Source organism: Triturus cristatus, chromosome 3_1 (assembly GCF_964204655.1).
Source record: "Triturus cristatus chromosome 3_1, aTriCri1.1, whole genome shotgun sequence".
Taxonomy (NCBI): Eukaryota; Metazoa; Chordata; class Amphibia; order Caudata; family Salamandridae; genus Triturus; species Triturus cristatus.
In genome coordinates, this window is record NC_140583.1 from 118,111,020 (window position 1) to 118,133,284 (window position 22,265).

Below are 22,265 nucleotides of genomic sequence, written 5' to 3' on the forward strand. Positions count from 1 at the left end.
AATTAACGTCTTGAAATACTAAAATAAATCTTATCCTCAAACTACATTTAAATCAATTTTTTGAAGTAACACTCGCACCTTTTTCATTAAACTAACATATATTTTTTTTCAGGAATCCACTCTCCAGAAACTTAAAACTAATCTAAAAAAACTTCTTTCAGGCATCCAATCTTCCTAATCCTAAACGAAAATTTTAATTAACTTGTTGAAATAATTCAATCACATTTATCCTCAAACTACTTTTAAATCAATTTTTTGAAGTAACACTCTCACCTTTTTCATAGAACAAACATATGTTTTTTTTCAGGAATCCACTCTCCATAAACCTGAAACTAATCTTGAAAAAACTTGTGTAAGGCATCCATTCTCCCTAATCCTAAAAGAAAATTTTAATTAACTTGTTGAAATAATGCAATCAACCTTATTCTCAAACTACATTTAAATCAATTTTTTGAAGTAACACACTCACCTTTTTCATAAAATGAACATATTTTGTTTTCACGAATCCACTCTCCAGAAACCTAAAACAAATCTTGAAAAAACTTGTTTAAGGCATCCATTCTCCCTAATCCTAAAAGAAAATTTTAATTAACTTCTTGAAATACTAAAAAAATCTAATCCTCAAACTACATTTAAATCAATTTTTTGAAGTAACACTCTCACCTTTTTCATAAAACTAATATATATTTTTTTTCAGGAATCCACTCTCCAGAAACCTAAAACTAATCTTAAAAAACTTCTTTCAGGCATCCAATCTTCCTAATCCTAAACGAAAATTTTAATTAACTTGTTGAAATATTTCAATCACATTTATCCTCAAACTACGTTTAAATCAATTTTTTGAAGTAACACTCTCACCTTTTTCATAGAACAAACATATTTTTTTTTCAGGAATCCACTCTCCAGAAACCTGAAACAAATCTTGAAAAAACTTGTTTAAGGCATCCATTCTCCCTAATCCTAAAAGAACATTTTAATTAACTTTTTGAAATACTAAAAAAAATCTTATCCTCAAACTACATTTAAATCAATTTTTTGAAGTAACACTCTCACCTTTTTCATAAAACTAACATATATTTTTTTTCAGGAATCCACTCTCCATAAACTTGAAACAAATCTTCAAAAAACGTGTTTAAGGCATCCATTCTCCCTAATCCTAAAAGAAAATTTTAATTAACTTCTTGAAATACTAAAATAAATCTTATCCTCAAACTACATTTAAATCAATTTTTTGAAGTAACACTCTCACCTTTTTCATAAAACTAAGATATATTTTTTTTCAGGAATCCACTCTCCAGAAACCTAAAACTAATCTTAAAAAACTTCTTTCAGGCATCCAATCTTCCTAATCCTAAATGAAAATTTTAATTAACTTGTTGAAATAATTCAATCACATTTATCCTCAAACTACTTTTAAATCAATTTTTTCAAGTAACACTCTCACCTTTTTCATAGAACAAACATATTTTTTTTTCAGGAATCCACTCTCCAGAAACCTGAAACAAATCTTGAAAAAACTTGTTTAAGGCATCCATTCTCCCTAATCCTAAAAGAAAATTTTAATTAACTTCTGGAAATACTAAAATAAATCTTATCCTCAAACTACATTTAAATCAATTTTTTGAAGTAACACTCTCACCTTTTTCATAAAACTAACATATATTTTTTTTCAGGAATCCGCTCTCCAGAAACCTGAAACAAATCTTGAAAAAACTTGTTTAAGGCATCCATTCTCCCTAATCCTAAAAGAACATTTTAATTAACTTCTTGAAATACTAAAATAAATCTTATCCTCAAACTACATTTAAATCAATTTTTTGAAGTAACACTCGCACCTTTTTCATTAAACTAACATATTTTTTTTCAGGAATCCACTCTCCAGAAACCTAAAACTAATCTAAAAAAACTTCTTTCAGGCATCCAATCTTCCTAATCCTAAACGAAAATTTTAATTAACTTGTTGAAATAATTCAATCACATTTATCCTCAAACTACTTTTAAATCAATTTTTTTGAAGTAACACTCTCACCTTTTTCATAGAACAAACTTATTTTCTTTTCAGGAATCCACTCTCCATAAACCTGAAACTAATCTTGAAAAAACTTGTGTAAGGCATCCATTCTCCCTAATCCTAAAAGAAAATTTTAATTAACTTGTTGAAATAATGCAATCAACCTTATTCTCAAACTACATTTAAATCAATTTTTTGAAGTAACACACTCACCTTTTTCATAAAATGAACATATTTTGTTTTCACGAATCCACTCTCCAGAAACCTAAAACAAATCTTGAAAAAACTTGTTTAAGGCATCCATTCTCCCTAATCCTAAAAGAAAATTTTAATTAACTTCTTGAAATACTAAAAAAATCTAATCCTCAAACTACATTTAAATCAATTTTTTGAAGTAACACTCTCACCTTTTTCATAAAATTAACATATATTTTTTTTCAGGAATCCACTCTCCAGAAACCTAAAACTAATCTTAAAAAACTTATTTCAAGCATTCCAATCTTCCTAATCCTACACGAAAATTTTAATTAACTTGTTGAAATAATTCAATCACATTTATCCTCAAACTACGTTTAAATCAATTTTTTGAAGTAACACTCTCACCTTTTTCATAGAACAAACATATTTTTTTTTCAGGAATCCACTCTCCAGAAACCTGAAACAAATCTTGAAAAAACTTGTTTAAGGCATCCATTCTCCCTAATCCTAAAAGAACATTTTAATTAACTTTTTGAAATACTAAAAAAAATCTTATCCTCAAACTACATTTAAATCAATTTTTTGAAGTAACACTCTCACCTTTTTCATAAAACTAACATATATTTTTTTTCAGGAATCCACTCTCCATAAACTTGAAACAAATCTTGAAAAAACGTGTTTAAGGCATCCATTCTCCCTAATCCTAAAAGAAAATTTTAATTAACTTCTTGAAATACTAAAATAAATCTTATCCTCAAACTACATTTAAATCAATTTTTTGAAGTAACACTCTCACCTTTTTCATAATACTAAGATATATTTTTTTTCAGGAATCCACTCTCCAGAAACCTAAAACTAATCTAAAAAAACTTCTTTCAGGCATCCAATCTTCCTAATCCTAAACGAAAATTTTAATTAACTTGTTGAAATAATTCAATCACATTTATCCTCAAACTACTTTTAAATCAATTTTTTTGAAGTAACACTCTCACCTTTTTCATAGAACAAACTTATTTTCTTTTCAGGAATCCACTCTCCATAAACCTGAAACTAATCTTGAAAAAACTTGTGTAAGGCATCCATTCTCCCTAATCCTAAAAGAAAATTTTAATTAACTTGTTGAAATAATGCAATCAACCTTATTCTCAAACTACATTTAAATCAATTTTTTGAAGTAACACACTCACCTTTTTCATAAAATGAACATATTTTGTTTTCACGAATCCACTCTCCAGAAACCTAAAACAAATCTTGAAAAAACTTGTTTAAGGCATCCATTCTCCCTAATCCTAAAAGAAAATTTTAATTAACTTCTTGAAATACTAAAAAAATCTAATCCTCAAACTACATTTAAATCAATTTTTTGAAGTAACACTCTCACCTTTTTCATAAAACTAACATATATTTTTTTTCAGGAATCCACTCTCCAGAAACCTAAAACTAATCTTAAAAAACTTATTTCAAGCATTCCAATCTTCCTAATCCTACACGAAAATTTTAATTAACTTGTTGAAATAATTCAATCACATTTATCCTCAAACTACGTTTAAATCAATTTTTTGAAGTAACACTCTCACCTTTTTCATAGAACAAACATATTTTTTTTTCAGGAATCCACTCTCCAGAAACCTGAAACAAATCTTGAAAAAACTTGTTTAAGGCATCCATTCTCCCTAATCCTAAAAGAACATTTTAATTAACTTTTTGAAATACTAAAAAAAATCTTATCCTCAAACTACATTTAAATCAATTTTTTGAAGTAACACTCTCACCTTTTTCATAAAACTAACATATATTTTTTTTCAGGAATCCACTCTCCATAAACTTTAAACAAATCTTGAAAAAACGTGTTTAAGGCATCCATTCTCCCTAATCCTAAAAGAAAATTTTAATTAACTTCTTGAAATACTAAAATAAATCTTATCCTCAAACTACATTTAAATCAATTTTTTGAAGTAACACTCTCACCTTTTTCATAAAACTAAGATATATTTTTTTTCAGGAATCCACTCTCCAGAAACCTAAAACTAATCTTAAAAAACTTCTTTCAGGCATCCAATCTTCCTAATCCTAAATGAAAATTTTAATTAACTTGTTGAAATAATTCAATCACATTTATCCTCAAACTACTTTTAAATCAATTTTTTCAAGTAACACTCTCACCTTTTTCATAGAACAAACATATTTTTTTTTCAGGAATCCACTCTCCAGAAACCTGAAACAAATCTTGAAAAAACTTGTTTAAGGCATCCATTCTCCCTAATCCTAAAAGAAAATTTTAATTAACTTCTGGAAATACTAAAATAAATCTTATCCTCAAACTACATTTAAATCAATTTTTTGAAGTAACACTCTCACCTTTTTCATAAAACTAACATATATTTTTTTTCAGGAATCCGCTCTCCAGAAACCTGAAACAAATCTTGAAAAAACTTGTTTAAGGCATCCATTCTCCCTAATCCTAAAAGAACATTTTAATTAACTTCTTGAAATACTAAAATAAATCTTATCCTCAAACTACATTTAAATCAATTTTTTGAAGTAACACTCGCACCTTTTTCATTAAACTAACATATTTTTTTTCAGGAATCCACTCTCCAGAAACCTAAAACTAATCTAAAAAAACTTCTTTCAGGCATCCAATCTTCCTAATCCTAAACGAAAATTTTAATTAACTTGTTGAAATAATTCAATCACATTTATCCTCAAACTACTTTTAAATCAATTTTTTTGAAGTAACACTCTCACCTTTTTCATAGAACAAACTTATTTTCTTTTCAGGAATCCACTCTCCATAAACCTGAAACTAATCTTGAAAAAACTTGTGTAAGGCATCCATTCTCCCTAATCCTAAAAGAAAATTTTAATTAACTTGTTGAAATAATGCAATCAACCTTATTCTCAAACTACATTTAAATCAATTTTTTGAAGTAACACACTCACCTTTTTCATAAAATGAACATATTTTGTTTTCACGAATCCACTCTCCAGAAACCTAAAACAAATCTTGAAAAAACTTGTTTAAGGCATCCATTCTCCCTAATCCTAAAAGAAAATTTTAATTAACTTCTTGAAATACTAAAAAAATCTAATCCTCAAACTACATTTAAATCAATTTTTTGAAGTAACACTCTCACCTTTTTCATAAAACTAACATATATTTTTTTTCAGGAATCCACTCTCCAGAAACCTAAAACTAATCTTAAAAAACTTATTTCAAGCATTCCAATCTTCCTAATACTAAACGAAAATTTTAATTAACTTGTTGAAATATTTCAATCACATTTATCTTCAAACTACGTTTAAATCAATTTTTTGAAGTAACACTCTCACCTTTTTCATAGAACAAACATATTTTTTTTTCAGGAATCCTCTCTCCAGAAACCTGAAACAAATCTTGAAAAAACTTGTTTAAGGCATCCATTCTCCCTAATCCTAAAAGAACATTTCAATTAACTTCTTGAAATACTAAAATAAATCTTATCCTCAAACTACATTTAAATCAATTTTTTGAAGTAACACTCTCACCTTTTTCATAAAACTAAGATATATTTTTTTTCAGGAATCGACTCTCCAGAAACCTAAAACTAATCTTAAAAAACTTCTTTCAGGCATCCAATCTTCCTAATCCTAAACGAAAATTTTAATTAACTTGTTGAAATAATTCAATCACATTTATCCTCAAACTACTTTTAAATCAATTTTTTCAAGTAACACTCTCACCTTTTTCATAGAACAAACATATTTTTTTTTCAGGAATCCACTCTCCAGAAACCTGAAACAAATCTTGAAAAAACTTGTTTAAGGCATCCATTCTCCCTAATCCTAATAGAAAATTTTAATTAACTTCTTGAAATACTAAAATAAATCTTATCCTCAAACTACATTTAAATCAATTTTTTGAAGTAACACTCTCACCTTTTTCATAAAACTAACATATATTTTTTTTCAGGAATCCGCTCTCCAGAAACCTGAAACAAATCTTGAAAAAACTTGTTTAAGGCATCCATTCTCCCTAATCCTAAAAGAAAATTTGAATTAACTTCTTGAAATACTAAAATAAATCTTATCCTCAAACTACATTTAAATCAATTTTTTGAAGTAACACTCTCACCTTTTTCATAAAACTAAGATATATTTTTTTTCAGGAATCCACTCTCCAGAAACCTAAAACTAATCTTAAAAAACTTCTTTCAGGCATCCAATCTTCCTAATCCTAAACGAAAATTTTAATTAACTTGTTGAAATAATTCAATCACATTTATCCTCAAACTACTTTTAAATCAATTTTTTCAAGTAACACTCTCACCTTTTTCATAGAACAAACATTTTTTTTTTTTTCAGGAATCCACTCTCCAGAAACCTGAAACAAATCTTGAAAAAACTTGTTTCAGGCATCCATTCTCCCTAATCCTAAAAGAAAATTTTAATTAACTTCTTGAAATACTAAAATAAATCTTATCCTCAAACTACATTTAAATCAATTTTTTGAAGTAACACTCTCACCTTTTTCATAAAACTAACATATATTTTTTTTCAGGAATCCGCTCTCCAGAAACCTGAAACAAATCTTGAAAAAACTTGTTTAAGGCATCCACTCTCCCTAATCCTAAAAGAAAATTTTAATTAACTTCTTGAAATACTAAAATAAATCTTATCCTCAAACTACATTTAAATCAATTTTTTGAAGTAACACTCTCACCTTTTTCATAAAACTAACATATATTTTTTTTCAGGAATCCGCTCTCCAGAAACCTGAAACAAATCTTGAAAAAATTTGTTTAAGGCATCCATTCTCCCTAATCCTAAAAGAACATTTTAATTAACTTCTTGAAATACTAAAATAAATCTTATCCTCAAACTACATTTAAATCAATTTTTGGAAGTAACACTCGCACCTTTTTCATTAAACTAACATATATTTTTTTTCAGGAATCCACTCTCCAGAAACCTAAAACTAATCTAAAAAAACTTCTTTCAGGCATCCAATCTTCCTAATCCTAAACGAAAATTTTAATTAACTTGTTGAAATAATTCAATCACATTTATCCTCAAACTACTTTTAAATCAATTTTTTGAAGTAACACTCTCACCTTTTTCATAGAACAAACGTATTTTTTTTTCAGGAATCCACTCTCCATAAACCTGAAACTAATCTTGAAAAAACTTGTGTAAGGCATCCATTCTCCCTAATCCTAAAAGAAAATTTTAATTAACTTGTTGAAATAATGCAATCAACCTTATTCTCAAACTACATTTAAATCAATTTTTTGAAGTAACACACTCACCTTTTTCATAAAATGAACATATTTTGTTTTCACGAATCCACCGTCCAGAAACCTAAAACAAATCTTGAAAAAACTTGTTTAAGGCATCCATACTCCCTATTCCTAAAAGAAAATTTTAATTAACTTCTTGAAATACTAAAAAAATCTAATCCTCAAACTACATTTAAATCAATTTTTTGAAGTAACACTCTCACCTTTTTCATAAAACTAACATATATTTTTTTTCAGGAATCCACTTTCCAGAAACCTAAAACTAATCTTAAAAAACTTATTTCAAGCATTCCAATCTTCCTAATCCTAAACGAAAATTTTAATTAACTTGTTGAAATAATTCAATCACATTTATCCTCAAACTACGTTTAAATCAATTTTTTGAAGTAACACTCTCACCTTTTTCATAGAACAAACATATTTTTTTTTCAGGAATCCACTCTCCAGAAACCTGAAACAAATCTTGAAAAAACTTGTTTAAGGCATCCATTCTCCCTAATCCTAAAAGAAAATTTTAATTAACTTCTTGAAATACTAAAAAAAATCTTATCCTCAAACTACATTTAAATCAATTTTTTGAAGTAACACTCTCACCTTTTTCATAAAACTAACATATAGTTTTTTTTCAGGAATCCACTCTCCAGAAACCTAAAACTAATCTTAAAAAACTTCTTTCAGGCATCCAATCTTCCTAATCCTAAACGAAAATTTGAATTAACTTGTTGAAATTATTCAATCACATTTATCCTCAAACTACTTTTAAATCAATTTTTTCAAGTAACACTCTCACCTTTTTCATAGAACAAACATATTTTTTTTTCAGGAATCCACTCTCCAGAAACCTGAAACAAATCTTGAAAAAACTTGTTTAAGGCATCCATTCTCCCTAATCCTAAAAGAAAATTTTAATTAACTGCTTGAAATACTAAAATAAATCTTATCCTCAAACTACATTTAAATCAATTTTTTGAAGTAACACTCTCACCTTTTTCATAAAACTAACATATATTTTTTTTCAGGGATCCGCTCTCCAGAAACCTGAAACAAATCTTGAAAAAACTTGTTTAAGGCATCCATTCTCCCTAATCCTAAAAGAAAATTTGAATTAACTTCTTGAAATACTAAAAAAAATCTTATCCTCAAACTACATTTAAATCAATTTTATGAAGTAACACGCTCACCTTTTTCATAAAACTAACATATATTTTTTTTCAGGAATCCACTCTCCAGAAACCTAAAACTAATCTTAAAAAACTTATTTCAAGCATTCCAATCTTCCTAATACTAAACGAAAATTTTAATTAACTTGTTGAAATATTTCAATCACATTTATCTTCAAACTACGTTTAAATCAATTGTTTTGAAGTAACACTCTCACCTTTTTCATAGAACAAACATATTTTTTTTTCAGGAATCCTCTCTCCAGAAACCTGAAACAAATCTTGAAAAAACTTGTTTAAGGCATCCATTCTCCCTAATCCTAAAAGAAAATTTTAATTAACTTCTTGAAATACTAAAAAAATCTAATCCTCAAACTACATTTAAATCAATTTTTTGAAGTAACACTCTCACCTTTTTCATAAAACTAACATATATTTTTTTTCAGGAATCCACTCTCCAGAAACCTAAAACTAATCTAAAAAAACTTCTTTCAGGCATCCAATCTTCCTAATCCTAAACGAAAATTTAAATTAACTTGTTGAAATAATTCAATCACATTTATCCTCAAACTACTTTTAAATCAATTTTTTTGAAGTAACACTCTCACATTTTTCATAGAACAAACTTATTTTCTTTCAGGAATCCACTCTCCATAAACCTGAAACTAATCTTGAAAAAACTTGTGTAAGGCATCCATTCTCCCTAATCCTAAAAGAAAATTTTAATTAACTTGTTGAAATAATGCAATCAACCTTATTCTCAAACTACATTTAAATCAATTTTTTGAAGTAACACACTCACCTTTTTCATAAAATGAACATATTTTGTTTTCACGAATCCACTCTCCAGAAACCTAAAACAAATCTTGAAAAAACTTGTTTAAGGCATCCATTCTCCCTAATCCTAAAAGAAAATTTTAATTAACTTCTTGAAATACTAAAAAAATCTAATCCTCAAACTACATTTAAATCAATTTTTTGAAGTAACACTCTCACCTTTTTCATAAAACGAACATATATTTTTTTTCAGGAATCCACTCTCCAGAAACCTAAAACTAATCTTAAAAAACTTATTTCAAGCATTCCAATCTTCCTAATCCTACACGAAAATTTTAATTAACTTGTTGAAATAATTCAATCACATTTATCCTCAAACTACGTTTAAATCAATTTTTTGAAATAACACTCTCACCTTTTTCATAGAACAAACATATTTTTTTTTCAGGAATCCACTCTCCAGAAACCTGAAACAAATCTTGAAAAAACTTGTTTAAGGCATCCATTCTCCCTAATCCTAAAAGAAAATTTTAATTAACTTCTTGAAATACTAAAAAAAATCTTATCCTCAAACTACATTTAAATCAATTTTTTGAAGTAACACTCTCACCTTTTTCATAAAACTAACATATATTTTTTTTCAGGAATCCACTCTCCAGAAACCTAAAACTAATCTTAAAAAACTTATTTCAAGCATTCCAATCTTCCTAATACTAAACGAAAATTTTAATTAACTTGTTGAAATATTTCAATCACATTTATCTTCAAACTACGTTTAAATCAATTTTTTGAAGTAACACTCTCACCTTTTTCATAGAACAAACATATTTTTTTTTCAGGAATCCTCTCTCCAGAAACCTGAAACAAATCTTGAAAAAACTTGTTTAAGGCATCCATTCTCCCTAATCCTAAAAGAACATTTCAATTAACTTCTTGAAATACTAAAATAAATCTTATCCTCAAACTACATTTAAATCAATTTTTTGAAGTAACACTCTCACCTTTTTCATAAAACTAAGATATATTTTTTTTCAGGAATCGACTCTCCAGAAACCTAAAACTAATCTTAAAAAACTTCTTTCAGGCATCCAATCTTCCTAATCCTAAACGAAAATTTTAATTAACTTGTTGAAATAATTCAATCACATTTATCCTCAAACTACTTTTAAATCAATTTTTTCAAGTAACACTCTCACCTTTTTCATAGAACAAACATATTTTTTTTTCAGGAATCCACTCTCCAGAAACCTGAAACAAATCTTGAAAAAACTTGTTTAAGGCATCCATTCTCCCTAATCCTAATAGAAAATTTTAATTAACTTCTTGAAATACTAAAATAAATCTTATCCTCAAACTACATTTAAATCAATTTTTTGAAGTAACACTCTCACCTTTTTCATAAAACTAACATATATTTTTTTTCAGGAATCCGCTCTCCAGAAACCTGAAACAAATCTTGAAAAAACTTGTTTAAGGCATCCATTCTCCCTAATCCTAAAAGAAAATTTGAATTAACTTCTTGAAATACTAAAATAAATCTTATCCTCAAACTACATTTAAATCAATTTTTTGAAGTAACACTCTCACCTTTTTCATAAAACTAAGATATATTTTTTTTCAGGAATCCACTCTCCAGAAACCTAAAACTAATCTTAAAAAACTTCTTTCAGGCATCCAATCTTCCTAATCCTAAACGAAAATTTTAATTAACTTGTTGAAATAATTCAATCACATTTATCCTCAAACTACTTTTAAATCAATTTTTTCAAGTAACACTCTCACCTTTTTCATAGAACAAACATTTTTTTTTTTTTCAGGAATCCACTCTCCAGAAACCTGAAACAAATCTTGAAAAAACTTGTTTCAGGCATCCATTCTCCCTAATCCTAAAAGAAAATTTTAATTAACTTCTTGAAATACTAAAATAAATCTTATCCTCAAACTACATTTAAATCAATTTTTTGAAGTAACACTCTCACCTTTTTCATAAAACTAACATATATTTTTTTTCAGGAATCCGCTCTCCAGAAACCTGAAACAAATCTTGAAAAAACTTGTTTAAGGCATCCACTCTCCCTAATCCTAAAAGAAAATTTTAATTAACTTCTTGAAATACTAAAATAAATCTTATCCTCAAACTACATTTAAATCAATTTTTTGAAGTAACACTCTCACCTTTTTCATAAAACTAACATATATTTTTTTTCAGGAATCCGCTCTCCAGAAACCTGAAACAAATCTTGAAAAAATTTGTTTAAGGCATCCATTCTCCCTAATCCTAAAAGAACATTTTAATTAACTTCTTGAAATACTAAAATAAATCTTATCCTCAAACTACATTTAAATCAATTTTTGGAAGTAACACTCGCACCTTTTTCATTAAACTAACATATATTTTTTTTCAGGAATCCACTCTCCAGAAACCTAAAACTAATCTAAAAAAACTTCTTTCAGGCATCCAATCTTCCTAATCCTAAACGAAAATTTTAATTAACTTGTTGAAATAATTCAATCACATTTATCCTCAAACTACTTTTAAATCAATTTTTTGAAGTAACACTCTCACCTTTTTCATAGAACAAACGTATTTTTTTTTCAGGAATCCACTCTCCATAAACCTGAAACTAATCTTGAAAAAACTTGTGTAAGGCATCCATTCTCCCTAATCCTAAAAGAAAATTTTAATTAACTTGTTGAAATAATGCAATCAACCTTATTCTCAAACTACATTTAAATCAATTTTTTGAAGTAACACACTCACCTTTTTCATAAAATGAACATATTTTGTTTTCACGAATCCACCGTCCAGAAACCTAAAACAAATCTTGAAAAAACTTGTTTAAGGCATCCATACTCCCTATTCCTAAAAGAAAATTTTAATTAACTTCTTGAAATACTAAAAAAATCTAATCCTCAAACTACATTTAAATCAATTTTTTGAAGTAACACTCTCACCTTTTTCATAAAACTAACATATATTTTTTTTCAGGAATCCACTTTCCAGAAACCTAAAACTAATCTTAAAAAACTTATTTCAAGCATTCCAATCTTCCTAATCCTAAACGAAAATTTTAATTAACTTGTTGAAATAATTCAATCACATTTATCCTCAAACTACGTTTAAATCAATTTTTTGAAGTAACACTCTCACCTTTTTCATAGAACAAACATATTTTTTTTTCAGGAATCCACTCTCCAGAAACCTGAAACAAATCTTGAAAAAACTTGTTTAAGGCATCCATTCTCCCTAATCCTAAAAGAAAATTTTAATTAACTTCTTGAAATACTAAAAAAAATCTTATCCTCAAACTACATTTAAATCAATTTTTTGAAGTAACACTCTCACCTTTTTCATAAAACTAACATATAGTTTTTTTTCAGGAATCCACTCTCCAGAAACCTAAAACTAATCTTAAAAAACTTCTTTCAGGCATCCAATCTTCCTAATCCTAAACGAAAATTTTAATTAACTTGTTGAAATTATTCAATCACATTTATCCTCAAACTACTTTTAAATCAATTTTTTCAAGTAACACTCTCACCTTTTTCATAGAACAAACATATTTTTTTTTCAGGAATCCACTCTCCAGAAACCTGAAACAAATCTTGAAAAAACTTGTTTAAGGCATCCATTCTCCCTAATCCTAAAAGAAAATTTTAATTAACTGCTTGAAATACTAAAATAAATCTTATCCTCAAACTACATTTAAATCAATTTTTTGAAGTAACACTCTCACCTTTTTCATAAAACTAACATATATTTTTTTTCAGGGATCCGCTCTCCAGAAACCTGAAACAAATCTTGAAAAAACTTGTTTAAGGCATCCATTCTCCCTAATCCTAAAAGAAAATTTGAATTAACTTCTTGAAATACTAAAAAAAATCTTATCCTCAAACTACATTTAAATCAATTTTATGAAGTAACACGCTCACCTTTTTCATAAAACTAACATATATTTTTTTTCAGGAATCCACTCTCCAGAAACCTAAAACTAATCTTAAAAAACTTATTTCAAGCATTCCAATCTTCCTAATACTAAACGAAAATTTTAATTAACTTGTTGAAATATTTCAATCACATTTATCTTCAAACTACGTTTAAATCAATTTTTTGAAGTAACACTCTCACCTTTTTCATAGAACAAACATATTTTTTTTTCAGGAATCCTCTCTCCAGAAACCTGAAACAAATCTTGAAAAAACTTGTTTAAGGCATCCATTCTCCCTAATCCTAAAAGAAAATTTTAATTAACTTCTTGAAATACTAAAAAAATCTAATCCTCAAACTACATTTAAATCAATTTTTTGAAGTAACACTCTCACCTTTTTCATAAAACTAACATATATTTTTTTTCAGGAATCCACTTTCCAGAAACCTAAAACTAATCTTAAAAAACTTATTTCAAGCATTCCAATCTTCCTAATCCTAAACGAAAATTTTAATTAACTTGTTGAAATAATTCAATCACATTTATCCTCAAACTACGTTTAAATCAATTTTTTGAAGTAACACTCTCACCTTTTTCATAGAACAAACATATTTTGTTTTCACGAATCCACCGTCCAGAAACCTAAAACAAATCTTGAAAAAACTTGTTTAAGGCATCCATACTCCCTATTCCTAAAAGAAAATTTTAATTAACTTCTTGAAATACTAAAAAAATCTAATCCTCAAACTACATTTAAATCAATTTTTTGAAGTAACACTCTCACCTTTTTCATAAAACTAACATATATTTTTTTTCAGGAATCCACTTTCCAGAAACCTAAAACTAATCTTAAAAAACTTATTTCAAGCATTCCAATCTTCCTAATCCTAAACGAAAATTTTAATTAACTTGTTGAAATAATTCAATCACATTTATCCTCAAACTACGTTTAAATCAATTTTTTGAAGTAACACTCTCACCTTTTTCATAGAACAAACATATTTTTTTTTCAGGAATCCACTCTCCAGAAACCTGAAACAAATCTTGAAAAAACTTGTTTAAGGCATCCATTCTCCCTAATCCTAAAAGAAAATTTTAATTAACTTCTTGAAATACTAAAAAAAATCTTATCCTCAAACTACATTTAAATCAATTTTTTGAAGTAACACTCTCACCTTTTTCATAAAACTAACATATAGTTTTTTTTCAGGAATCCACTCTCCAGAAACCTAAAACTAATCTTAAAAAACTTCTTTCAGGCATCCAATCTTCCTAATCCTAAACGAAAATTTTAATTAACTTGTTGAAATTATTCAATCACATTTATCCTCAAACTACTTTTAAATCAATTTTTTCAAGTAACACTCTCACCTTTTTCATAGAACAAACATATTTTTTTTTCAGGAATCCACTCTCCAGAAACCTGAAACAAATCTTGAAAAAACTTGTTTAAGGCATCCATTCTCCCTAATCCTAAAAGAAAATTTTAATTAACTGCTTGAAATACTAAAATAAATCTTATCCTCAAACTACATTTAAATCAATTTTTTGAAGTAACACTCTCACCTTTTTCATAAAACTAACATATATTTTTTTTCAGGGATCCGCTCTCCAGAAACCTGAAACAAATCTTGAAAAAACTTGTTTAAGGCATCCATTCTCCCTAATCCTAAAAGAAAATTTGAATTAACTTCTTGAAATACTAAAAAAAATCTTATCCTCAAACTACATTTAAATCAATTTTATGAAGTAACACGCTCACCTTTTTCATAAAACTAACATATATTTTTTTTCAGGAATCCACTCTCCAGAAACCTAAAACTAATCTTAAAAAACTTATTTCAAGCATTCCAATCTTCCTAATACTAAACGAAAATTTTAATTAACTTGTTGAAATATTTCAATCACATTTATCTTCAAACTACGTTTAAATCAATTTTTTGAAGTAACACTCTCACCTTTTTCATAGAACAAACATATTTTTTTTTCAGGAATCCTCTCTCCAGAAACCTGAAACAAATCTTGAAAAAACTTGTTTAAGGCATCCATTCTCCCTAATCCTAAAAGAAAATTTTAATTAACTTCTTGAAATACTAAAAAAATCTAATCCTCAAACTACATTTAAATCAATTTTTTGAAGTAACACTCTCACCTTTTTCATAAAACTAACATATATTTTTTTTCAGGAATCCACTTTCCAGAAACCTAAAACTAATCTTAAAAAACTTATTTCAAGCATTCCAATCTTCCTAATCCTAAACGAAAATTTTAATTAACTTGTTGAAATAATTCAATCACATTTATCCTCAAACTACGTTTAAATCAATTTTTTGAAGTAACACTCTCACCTTTTTCATAGAACAAACATATTTTTTTTTCAGGAATCCACTCTCCAGAAACCTGAAATAAATCTTGAAAAAACTTGTTTAAGGCATCCATTCTCCCTAATCCTAAAAGAAAATTTTAATTAACTTCTTGAAATACTAAAAAAAATCTTATCCTCAAACTACATTTAAATCAATTTTTTGAAGTAACACTCTCACCTTTTTCATAAAACTAACATATAGTTTTTTTTCAGGAATCCACTCTCCAGAAACCTAAAACTAATCTTAAAAAACTTCTTTCAGGCATCCAATCTTCCTAATCCTAAACGAAAATTTTAATTAACTTGTTGAAATTATTCAATCACATTTATCCTCAAACTACTTTTAAATCAATTTTTTCAAGTGACACTCTCACCTTTTTCATAGAACAAACATATTTTTTTTTCAGGAATCCACTCTCCAGAAACCTGAAACAAATCTTGAAAAAACTTGTTTAAGGCATCCATTCTCCCTAATCCTAAAAGAAAATTTTAATTAACTGCTTGAAATACTAAAATAAATCTTATCCTCAAACTACATTTAAATCAATTTTTTGAAGTAACACTCTCACCTTTTTCATAAAACTAACATATATTTTTTTTCAGGAATCCGCTCTCCAGAAACCTGAAACAAATCTTGAAAAAACTTGTTTAAGGCATCCATTCTCCCTAATCCTAAAAGAAAATTTGAATTAACTTCTTGAAATACTAAAATAAATCTTATCCTCAAACTACATTTAAATCAATTTTTTGAAGTAACACTCTCACCTTTTTCATAAAACTAACATATATTTTTTTTCAGGAATCCGCTCTCCAGAAACCTGAAACAAATCTTGAAAAAACTTGTTTAAGGCATCCATTCTCCCTAATCCTAAAAGAACATTTTAATTAACTTCTTGAAATACTAAAATAAATCTTATCCTCAAACTACATTTAAATCAATTTTTGGAAGTAACACTCGCACCTTTTTCATTAAACTAACATATATTTTTTTTCAGGAATCCACTCTCCAGAAACCTAAAACTAATCTAAAAAAACTTCTTTCAGGCATCCAATCTTCCTAATCCTAAACGAAAATTTTAATTAACTTGTTGAAATAATTCAATCACATTTATCCTCAAACTACTTTTAAATCAATTTTTTGAAGTAACACTCTCACCTTTTTCATAGAACAAACGTATTTTTTTTCAGGAATCCACTCTCCATAAACCTGAAACTAATCTTGAAAAAACTTGTGTAAGGCATCCATTCTCCCTAATCCTAAAAGAAAATTTTAATTAACTTGTTGAAATAATGCAATCAACCTTATTCTCAAACTACATTTAAATCAATTTTTTGAAGTAACACACTCACCTTTTTCATAAAATGAACATATTTTGTTTTCACGAATCCACCGTCCAGAAACCTAAAACAAATCTTGAAAAAACTTGTTTAAGGCATCCATACTCCCTAATCCTAAAAGAAAATTTTAATTAACTTCTTGAAATACTAAAAAAATCTAATCCTCAAACTACATTTAAATCAATTTTTTGAAGTAACACTCTCACCTTTTTCATAAAACTAACATATATTTTTTTTCAGGAATCCACTTTCCAGAAACCTAAAACTAATCTTAAAAAACTTATTTCAAGCATTCCAATCTTCCTAATCCTAAACGAAAATTTTAATTAACTTGTTGAAATAATTCAATCACATTTATCCTCAAACTACGTTTAAATCAATTTTTTGAAGTAACACTCTCACCTTTTTCATAGAACAAACATATTTTTTTTTCAGGAATCCACTCTCCAGAAACCTGAAACAAATCTTGAAAAAACTTGTTTAAGGCATCCATTCTCCCTAATCCTAAAAGAAAATTTGAATTAACTTCTTGAAATACTAAAATAAATCTTATCCTCAAACTACATTTAAATCAATTTTTTGAAGTAACACTCTCACCTTTTTCATAAAACTAACATATAGTTTTTTTTCAGGAATCCACTCTCCAGAAACCTAAAACTAATCTTAAAAAACTTCTTTCAGGCATCCAATCTTCCTCATCCTAAACGAAAATTTTAATTAACTTGTTGAAATTATTCAATCACATTTATCCTCAAACTACTTTTAAATCAATTTTTTCAAGTAACACTCTCACCTTTTTCATAGAACAAACATATTTTTTTTTCAGGAATCCACTCTCCAGAAACCTGAAACAAATCTTGAAAAAACTTGTTTAAGGCATCCATTCTCCCTAATCCTAAAAGAAAATTTTAATTAACTGCTTGAAATACTAAAATAAATCTTATCCTCAAACTACATTTAAATCAATTTTTTGAAGTAACACTCTCACCTTTTTCATAAAACTAACATATATTTTTTTTCAGGGATCCGCTCTCCAGAAACCTGAAACAAATCTTGAAAAAACTTGTTTAAGGCATCCATTCTCCCTAATCCTAAAAGAAAATTTGAATTAACTTCTTGAAATACTAAAAAAAATCTTATCCTCAAACTACATTTAAATCAATTTTATGAAGTAACACGCTCACCTTTTTCATAAAACTAACATATATTTTTTTTCAGGAATCCACTCTCCAGAAACCTAAAACTAATCTTAAAAAACTTATTTCAAGCATTCCAATCTTCCTAATACTAAACGAAAATTTTAATTAACTTGTTGAAATATTTCAATCACATTTATCTTCAAACTACGTTTAAATCAATTTTTTGAAGTAACACTCTCACCTTTTTCATAGAACAAACATATTTTTTTTTCAGGAATCCTCTCTCCAGAAACCTGAAACAAATCTTGAAAAAACTTGTTTAAGGCATCCATTCTCCCTAATCCTAAAAGAACATTTTAATTAACTTCTTGAAATACTATAAAAATCTAATCCTCAAACTACATTTAAATCAATTTTTTGAAGTAACACTCTCACCTTTTTCATAAAACTAACATATATTTTTTTTCAGGAATCCACTTTCCAGAAACCTAAAACTAATCTTAAAAAACTTATTTCAAGCATTCCAATCTTCCTAATCCTAAACGAAAATTTTAATTAACTTGTTGAAATAATTCAATCACATTTATCCTCAAACTACGTTTAAATCAATTTTTTGAAGTAACACTCTCACCTTTTTCATAGAACAAACATATTTTTTTTTCAGGAATCCACTCTCCAGAAACCTGAAATAAATCTTGAAAAAACTTGTTTAAGGCATCCATTCTCCCTAATCCTAAAAGAAAATTTTAATTAACTTCTTGAAATACTAAAAAAAATCTTATCCTCAAACTACATTTAAATCAATTTTTTGAAGTAACACTCTCACCTTTTTCATAAAACTAACATATAGTTTTTTTTCAGGAATCCACTCTCCAGAAACCTAAAACTAATCTTAAAAAACTTCTTTCAGGCATCCAATCTTCCTAATCCTAAACGAAAATTTTAATTAACTTGTTGAAATTATTCAATCACATTTATCCTCAAACTACTTTTAAATCAATTTTTTCAAGTGACACTCTCACCTTTTTCATAGAACAAACATATTTTTTTTTCAGGAATCCACTCTCCAGAAAACTGAAACAAATCTTGAAAAAACTTGTTTAAGGCATCCATTCTCCCTAATCCTAAAAGAAAATTTTAATTAACTGCTTGAAATACTAAAATAAATCTTATCCTCAAACTACATTTAAATCAATTTTTTGAAGTAACACTCTCACCTTTTTCATAAAACTAACATATATTTTTTTTCAGGAATCCGCTCTCCAGAAACCTGAAACAAATCTTGAAAAAACTTGTTTAAGGCATCCATTCTCCCTAATCCTAAAAGAAAATTTGAATTAACTTCTTGAAATACTAAAATAAATCTTATCCTCAAACTACATTTAAATCAATTTTTTGAAGTAACACTCTCACCTTTTTCATAAAACTAAGATATATTTTTTTTCAGGAATCCACTCTCCAGAAACCTAAAACTAATCTTAAAAAACTTCTTTCAGGCATCCAATCTTCCTAATCCTAAACGAAAATTTTAATTAACTTGTTGAAATAATTCAATCACATTTATCCTCAAACTACTTTTAAATCAATTTTTTCAAGTAACACTCTCACCTTTTTCATAGAACAAACATTTTTTTTTTTTTCAGGAATCCACTCTCCAGAAACCTGAAACAAATCTTGAAAAAACTTGTTTCAGGCATCCATTCTCCCTAATCCTAAAAGAAAATTTTAATTAACTTCTTGAAATACTAAAATAAATCTTATCCTCAAACTACATTTAAATCAATTTTTTGAAGTAACACTCTCACCTTTTTCATAAAACTAACATATATTTTTATTCAGGAATCCGCTCTCCAGAAACCTGAAACAAATCTTGAAAAAACTTGTTTAAGGCATCCACTCTCCCTAATCCTAAAAGAAAATTTTAATTAACTTCTTGAAATACTAAAATAAATCTTATCCTCAAACTACATTTAAATCAATTTTTTGAAGTAACACTCTCACCTTTTTCATAAAACTAACATATATTTTTTTTCAGGAATCCGCTCTCCAGAAACCTGAAACAAATCTTGAAAAAACTTGTTTAAGGCATCCATTCTCCCTAATCCTAAAAGAACATTTTAATTAACTTCTTGAAATACTAAAATAAATCTTATCCTCAAACTACATTTAAATCAATTTTTGGAAGTAACACTCGCACCTTTTTCATTAAACTAACATATATTTTTTTTCAGGAATCCACTCTCCAGAAACCTAAAACTAATCTAAAAAAACTTCTTTCAGGCATCCAATCTTCCTAATCCTAAACGAAAATTTTAATTAACTTGTTGAAATAATTCAATCACATTTATCCTCAAACTACTTTTAAATCCATTTTTTGAAGTAACACTCTCACCTTTTTCATAGAACAAACGTATTTTTTTTTCAGGAATCCACTCTCCATAAACCTGAAACTAATCTTGAAAAAACTTGTGTAAGGCATCCATTCTCCCTAATCCTAAAAGAAAATTTTAATTAACTTGTTGAAATAATTCAATCAACCTTATTCTCAAACTACATTTAAATCAATTTTTTGAAGTAACACACTCACCTTTTTCATAAAATGAACATATTTTGTTTTCACGAATCCACTCTCCAGAAACCTAAAACAAATCTTGAAAAAACTTGTTTAAGGCATCCATTCTCCCTAATCCTAAAAGAAAATTTTAATTAACTTCTTGAAATACTAAAAAAATCTAATCCTCAAACTACATTTAAATCAATTTTTTGAAGTAACACTCTCACCTTTTTCATAAAACTAACATATATTTTTTTCAGGAATCCACTCTCCAGAAACCTAAAACTAATCTTAAAAAACTTATTTCAAGCATTCCAATCTTCCTAATCCTAAACGAAAATTTTAATTAACTTGTTGAAATAATTAAATCACATTTATCCTCAAACTACTTTTAAATCAATTTTTTGAAGTAACACTCTCACCTTTTTCATAAAACTAAGATATTTTTTTTTTCAGGAATCCACTCTCCAGAAACCTAAAACTAATCTTAAAAAACTTCTTTCAGGCATCCAATCTTCCTAATCCTAAACGAAAATTTTAATTAACTTGTTGAAATAATTCAATCACATTTATCCTCAAACTACTTTTAAATCAATTTTTTCAAGTAACACTCTCACCTTTTTCATAGAACAAACATATGTTTTTTTTCAGGAATCCACTCTCCAGAAACCTGAAACAAATCTTGAAAAAACTTGTTTAAGGCATCCATTCTCCCTAATCCTAATAGAAAATTTTAATTAACTTCTTGAAATACTAAAATAAATCTTATCCTCAAACTACATTTAAATCAATTTTTTGAAGTAACACTCTCACCTTTTTCATAAAACTAACATATATTTTTTTTCAGGAATCCGCTCTCCAGAAACCTGAAACAAATCTTGAAAAAACTTGTTTAAGGCATCCATTCTCCCTAATCCTAAAAGAAAATTTGAATTAACTTCTTGAAATACTAAAATAAATCTTATCCTCAAACTACATTTAAATCAATTTTTTGAAGTAACACTCTCACCTTTTTCATAAAACTAAGATATATTTTTTTTCAGGAATCCACTCTCCAGAAACCTAAAACTAATCTTAAAAAACTTCTTTCAGGCATCCAATCTTCCTAATCCTAAACGAAAATTTTAATTAACTTGTTGAAATAATTCAATCACATTTATCCTCAAACTACTTTTAAATCAATTTTTTCAAGTAACACTCTCACCTTTTTCATAGAACAAACATATTTTTTTTTTCAGGAATCCACTCTCCAGAAACCTGAAACAATTCTTGAAAAAACTTGTTTCAGGCATCCATTCTCCCTAATCCTAAAAGAAAATTTTAATTAACTTCTTGAAATACTAAAATAAATCTTATCCTCAAACTACATTTAAATCAATTTTTTGAAGTAACACTCTCACCTTTTTCATAAAACTAACATATATTTTTTTTCAGGAATCCGCTCTCCAGAAACCTGAAACAAATCTTGAAAAAACTTGTTTAAGGCATCCATTCTCCCTAATCCTAAAAGAACAT